Genomic DNA, 7,476 nt, shown 5'->3' on the forward strand with positions numbered 1-7,476 from the left:
TGCGTACCCGACGACGAGGCGCACCGCGTCTCGCGTTCAGACTTTGGTGTGCGAGACTGTGGCCCCGTTCGCCTGTCATTGAACTCGACTTAATTCGGTTTTTTTATTTGAAATAGTATTTTTTATAAATTTTTTAAATTTATTCAGATTCCTTCAAATTCATCCCGAATTTCTCCGAGGACGTGCACGCCACCGGTCAAGTGGTGTAGTGCCCCGGTCGGCTACTTTGACAAGACGCGTCGTGAGCAACCGCTTCAGAGAAGAAGAACAAACGACGCATGAGCTCAGAGCACGTCGCGGCACAGTGTGAACAAACGCAGTAGAAGAGCAGAAGGTACGCATACGCACCTCACCTGTGGACGCGACGGCTTACGAAAGACCATTGCGGTGGTGTCGTCACAGAAAAAAAAAATGTACAGTACTTGTATAGAGTCAACTCGGATCTAACTTCGAATGTTTGACATATGCATAGAGTGTTAAATATAGACTAAAAAATAATTAATTACACACTTTACGACCAATTTGCTAGACGGATATTTTAAACCTAATTAGTTCATAATTTAACAATGTGGTGTTACGGTAACACATGTGTTGACGATAGATTAATTAGTGTTAATAAATTCGTCTTGCATATTATTAATAAATTCTGTAATTTATTTTTTATTAATATCCGAGAAACCTATATAATACTCTAAGGCCACGTTTAGTTCCACCAAAATCCAAACTTTGGCACTATATAAAAAGAATATTTTCCGTCACATCAAATTTACGGTATATGCATGGAGTACTAAATCTTTTTATGCATGTACCGTAAATTTGATGTGACGGGAAATCTTCTTTTTTATAAAGTGATGGAACTAAACAAGGGCGCGGCCGGTGTTTGGTTTCTATTGGAAAATTTTAGTCCATGTCCCATCGAATGTTTGGACACATACATGAAGTATTAAATATAGACGAAAAAATAACTAATTGCACAGATTGTGGCTAATTTGCGAGACGAATTTTTTAAGCCTAATTAGTCCATGATTTGACAATGTTGTGCTACAGTAAATATATGCTAATGATGGATTAATTAGGCTTAATAAATTCGTCTCGGAAATTAGTCTCCATCTATGTAATTAGTTTTATAATTAACTCATATTTAATTCTCCTAAATAACATCCGATATGACATAGACTAAAATTTAGTCCAGGAAACCAAACACCCCTAAAACTTTATACGATGGCCAGTTTGATAGACAGGCCGTACGCAGATGAGCAGATCCTGGTAGGATAGGATTTGACCCATCGCGTGAAAAAAGTGGCTGCAGACTCTGAGTGAGCTGAGAGCATGTCTGGTGTCCCGTGTCCCTGCTTCAACGGTCCACGACTTTGAAAAGGCAGGGCTACGATGGGAGACAAGCTAGGGCAGAGGCCGAAGAATATGGGATTGCGGCGTGCTGCCTTTTGCTCGATCGCGGCGGCCCTTACCGCTTTTTCCACGCCTGGGTGGGACCCTCTTCGGTCCTTGTGCGGGGTTGGCCATTGCACATAGATTTTCTGTAAATGTTCAACAATAATATTAACTTCACGCTTAGAGCAAGTGGATTTATAGCCAAACTGGTCACTTTTTTTGTTGACTACAGGAGAGAAGAGAGACGAAAATTTGGCTCTTATTCTAGTATTAAGCTGGGCACGGAAGCATAAGCATCTGCGAGCTTGTTTCTTTGAATATATCAGTCATGGTACAATATTTTTCTCTCATAATAAATCAACGAACAGTATTTTTCAGCCTGGCTTATCAGTGAAACGAACAGGGCCAGTGTATATGAGGAGGAGTACGAAAGAGAAAGTAAGCATGGTACTACATAATAATAAAAACCTTTTATATAGACAAACATGAGACAATTATTGTATGACTTGGCTTTTTATAACTTGACTTATAGCCAAGCACTTGGCTTTATTATTGACCTTGCTCTTAGGCCAGTCTCAATGTGAGTTTCATTTACATTAAATATGTTGCCACATAAACATTTTTAATGACATGTCAGCGTATTTAAGAGAGAGAAGAAGATAAAACTCTCTTGACACTATTATCAATTCTTTATGAGTCATGAAGTTAAATGACAGTCAAACCATAGAATGTAACTCTCTATTGAGAGTGAGTGTTTCATCACTTGGGTCGCAAAATACTTGTGTAAATCATAACCTTGTGTGCTCTTCGGTCATTAGTCTCGGCCAGTTTACGATGTAACAAACTCTACTTTCGCTTAATAAAAAACGTGCCGAGGCACGATCGAGAAAAAAACCCAGGTATCATTTTATTTTATACGACATGTCAGTCTTGTAAACTGTAACACCATTGATGTTACACCGTAAATTATTTACTAAAACATATCATGAGCATCATGTTTATGTGTTAATGCAAGTGATAAAGTGTGTAGATCAATTTCTGTAACTCAAAACGATCAACTAAAATGCGGAGCGAAAGTTAATTCAATAGTCATGTTATATCACTTAGGGTTTAAAATCAATTTTTATTAAGCAAAAATGCTATAGAACATGTGTGTGATACTTAAATAAAGTTTAAAGTACAAACTTTGTAGATGACAGTGAAATACTTGCGGTAGAAAAATGATATTACTAACTAATATTTCCACTAGCTTAGAAATCATAAATGTGAAAGCTCTAGTTTGCTTTTGGTGAATTAATGAAACCCTAAGTGCTAACCTAGTTTATCAAGTGATCATGAGATAGGTAGCACACTCTAAGTGGTGAAGCAAATGAAGATCATGACATGATGATGATGATGATGCCATGATATTGACCAAGTGCTTGGACTTGGCAAGAAGAAAGAGAAAAATAAAAAACTCAAGGCAAAGGTATAAACTATAGCATCTATTTTGTTTTGGTGATCAATACACTTAGAGAGTGTGATCACATTTAGGTTTGATAGCCGTACTATTAAGAGGGGTGAAACTCATATCGAAATACGGTTATCAAAGTGCCACTAGATGCTCTAACTCATTGCATATGCATTTAGGATCTAGTGGAATGCTAACACCCTTGAAACTGTTTGTGAAAATATGCTAACACATGTACACAAGGTGATACACTTGGTGGTTAGCACATTTGAGCAAGGATGAAGAAGTTAGAGGTGAAAAGGAGTTAGTCTCGCTGGTCACAAGGTGACCAGACACTGGTCTCAGGCAGACCAATGCGTTCGGTCAGTTGTAGCCACGAAGACGCCAGCGTCGATCAATTGACCGGACGCTGGGTCGCTCAGCGACCGGACGCTAGAGGCAGGGTCCGGTCCTGTTGTCGGGCAGCGCAGAGAAAAGTTACTGAGTGACCGGACGCTGGCAGGGTCCGATCGAGCATGACCGGACACGTCCGGTGGGCAAAATGTGTTTCTATAACCTTACTAGAAATGACTGGACGTTGGTGGCTCAGCGTCCGGTCAGTTATAGCGCAGCGTCCGGTCAACTCTAGTGACCGTTGAGATTGGGACACGTGGCTATCATCGGGCGACCGGACGCTGAGGTCCAGCATCCGGTCAACATGACCGGAGCATTCGGTCAGCCCGTGTTGTGTCCAGTAGAGGGGTACAACGGCTATATTTCATGGGGGCTTCTATTTAAGCCCCATGGCCGGTTGAAGCTCACACCTTTGGCCATTTGCATTAACATAGCAACCTTGTGAGCTTGGCTAAAGCCCTCCCACTCATCTCCATCATTGATTCATCATCTTTGTGAGATTGGGAGTGAATCCAAGTGCATTGCTTGAGTGATTGCATCTAGAGGCACTTGGTGTTCGTGTTTCGCTGCAGGATTCGCTTGTTACTCTTGGTGGTTGCCGCCACCTAGACGACTTAGAACAGCGAGGATCGTTGAGCGGAGAGTGGTGATTGTCTCTGGCTCCGATCGTGGTGATTGTGAGGGGTTCTTGACCTTTCCCCAGTGGAGAGCCAAAAGATACTCTAGTGGATTGATCGTGGCTTGTGTGATCCTCATCTTGTGTTGGTTGTGCGGCACCCTATTGAGGGTTTGGCATGTAAAGCCAATTAGCGCGTGAACCTCTAAGTGAGTGAATCGTCACAACGAGGACTAGCTTTCCGGCAAGCAAGTGAACCTCGGTAAAAAAAATCATTGTGTTCATCATTAATTCCGAGGTGATTGGTCTTCATTGTTATTCATCCTTGTGATTGATTGATTCATTCATCTACACGGCGGTATAACCTTCTTGATCACTTTTTTAACATTACCGTAAACTAATTAACAGGCTCTTTAGTGTAGCTAGTTTTGAGAGCTTGCTTGCTTGGTTGGTGTGGCTCTTTAGTTAGCCTTTGAGAGCACACTAACATAGGGTAGTGTCATAGCTATTATGTGAATAGATACTATCTAAATTAGAATTGTAGTAGGTGGCTTGCATTTTGAGTAGGCTAGCGCAACACTTGCTTCGCCTCATAATTGTCTAACCATTTTGTTAAGTGTTGTTGTAGAAATTTTTATTAGGCTATTCACCCCCCTCTAGCCATTAGGACCTTTCAAGTGGTATCGGTGTAAAAATGGCTCAAATCAACAACACCAAGAAGCTATTATGGAAGAAGTTGGAAGAATCATTTGAGGGCACTCAAGCCATGAAGGGTACAAAGGCTTACATTCTTAAAGAGAAGTTTGCAAGCTTCAAGATGAAGAAGGATGAGAGTGTGCTAGAGATGTTTCATAGGCTTCAAGTGCTTATCAATGATCTCAAAGCACTTGGAGAAGAGGTGAAGGATAAGGACTTGTCCTACAAGTTCTTAAGATACTTACCTTCAAGATTTGACACATTGGTCACTATTCTAGTAAGGAGTGGTTTGGACACCATGACACCAAACCCAGTGTTGGGAGACATCATGACCGATGATACGTATAGAGATGATGATGAGAAGGAAGAAAAGAAGGAGAAGAAAGAATAGAAGAAGGATGAGAAGAAGAAGAGCGTGGCATTCAAGGCCACATCATCCCAGGGCAAAGCTAAGCAAGAAACATCTAGTGAAGAAGATGATTTATGGGATGATAATGATGACGAGAAGATGGCTCTCTTTGTCAAGAGATTTGGCAAGTTCATGGTGAAGAAGGGCTACTGTGCTAGAAGAAAGAAGTCTTCATCTAAGAACAAAGAAGAGTCAAGAAGGTGCTTCAAGTGTGGAAGCAAAGATCATCTTGTTGCTCAATGTCCATACAATAGCGACAATGATGATGATAACAAAAAGAAGGACAAGAAGAAAAAGAAAGAGAAGAAGGACAAGATGGCCTTCAAGAAGAAGAAGGGTGGTTCATATGTAGTCACTTGAGATAGTGATGCTTCCTCAAGTGATGATGATGATGATAGTGATGATAACAAGACCACCAAGAAGAAGGTTCTTGCAAGCATTGCAATCAATGAGAAGCCTTCTCTCTTCGAATCTTTATCATGCTTCATGGCTAAGGCCACTAAGGTACAAACTAGTGATGATGAAAGCGATGAAGAACATGATGATGAAAATGAAAATGAAAATAACCATGATAGTGATAGTGATGATGATGAACCCACTAAAGATGAATTATTTGACATGCTAGAAGATGCTAGAGAACACTTTGATATCAAGAGAAGGGAATGCAAAATCTTGCGTAAGGAACTAAAAGACCTTAAGCAAGCATTTGATGAGCTCAATGCATCTCATAAGAGGCTAGAGGAAGCCAATGAGAAGCTTGGCAAAGCTCACAAAAAGCTTGAAAAGGCTCATTCCTCTTTGCTTGATGAGCAAAATAAAAGAAGCATATTGAAACTTGCAATGTAGATTTAACTTATGATATAATTGATGAATCACTATCTGTGCCTATCATTGTTGCTCCTACTAACCCTTCTTGTAGCACTTCCACTTCTACCTTATCTAGTAGTGATGGTCTCACTTGTGATACCTCATTAGTGGTTGAGAATGAGAACCTCAAGAAGGAGGTCAACAAGCTCACTCACACCTTAGCTAAAGCTTATGGTGGTGAGGACCGTTTACTTATGTGCTTGGGTAGCCAAAGAGCTTTTCTCTACAAAGAGGGATTATGCTATACCCCCAAGAAAGGCAAGGCGGTCTTTTCTCCTCACAAGACTAGTTTTGTGAAGAACAATAGTCAGTTTTGCACTAGTTGCAAGCAAGTGGGTCATGTAGAGCAAAAATGCAACAACAAGAGCAAAAATGCTAATGTATCCTTAATAAAGCTTAATTCATGATATATGCTTACTAAGGGTACAAATGGTATGAAGGCTAAGTTCATTGGTAAACCATGGATGGGCTCAAAGAAGAAAGCCATTTGGGTAACAAAGAGCTTAGTGACTAACCTTCAAGGACCCAAGCAAGTTTGGGTACCTAAAAAGAATTGATCTTCTTTTATAGGTTAATTACAAAGCCGGAGGAAGGCATTGTGTTCTTGATAGTGGGTGCACTCAACACATGACTGGTGATGCAAGAATGTTCAACTCAATCAACACCAATGGCAATGATGGTTATGATAGTATCACATTTGGTGACAATGGCAAAGGCAAGGTCAAAGGGCTTGGTAAGATTGTAATATCCAATGACATAAGCATATCCAATGTGTTGCTAGTAGAGAGCTTGAACTTCAATTTGCTATCCGTGGCTCAATTGTGTGATCTTGGATTCAAATGCATATTTGGGGTAGATGATGTAGAGATCATAAGTGTAGATGGCTCTAACTTGATCTTCAAAGACTTTAGATATGAGAATCTATACTTGGTTGATTTCAATGCTAGTGAAGCTAAATTATTTACATGCTTGTTCACTAAGTCTAGCATGGGTTGGTTATGGTATAGAAGGCTTGATCATGTTGCAATGAAACAATTGAATAGATTGGTTAAGCATGACTTGGTTAGAGGCTTGAAAGATATTGTGTTTGAAAAGGATAAACTTTGTAGCTCTTGTCAAGCTGGAAAACAAGTCAGAAATACCCATCCTAAGAAAAGCATGATGAGCACTAGTAAAGCATTTGAGTTATTGCACATGGATTTGTTTGGGCCAACACAATACACTAGCATCGGAGGTAACAAATATGGCTTTGTGATAGTGGATGATTACACTAGATACACATGAGTATTCTTTCTAGTAGACAAAAGTGATGTGTTTGCAATATTCAAATCATTTGTCAAGGGCATTCACAATGAGTTTGAAACAACCATCAAGAGAGTTAGAAGTGACAATGGTAGTGAGTTCAAGAACACTAGAATTGATGAGTTGTGTGATGAATTTGGAATTAGACATCAATTCTCGGCCAAGTATACACCTCAATCAAATGGCCTTGTTGAGAGAAAGAATAGAACACTCATTGATATGGCAAGGTCTATGCTTAGTGAGTACAATGTGAGTCAATCTTTTTGGGCCGAAGCTATCAACATGGCTTGCTATTGTAGCAACCGCCTCTATTGTCACCCATTGAAAGAGAAGACACCATATGAGCTCTTG

The sequence above is a fragment of the Miscanthus floridulus genome, chromosome 7, assembly GCF_019320115.1.
Source record: "Miscanthus floridulus cultivar M001 chromosome 7, ASM1932011v1, whole genome shotgun sequence".
Lineage (NCBI taxonomy): Eukaryota > Viridiplantae > Streptophyta > Magnoliopsida > Poales > Poaceae > Miscanthus > Miscanthus floridulus.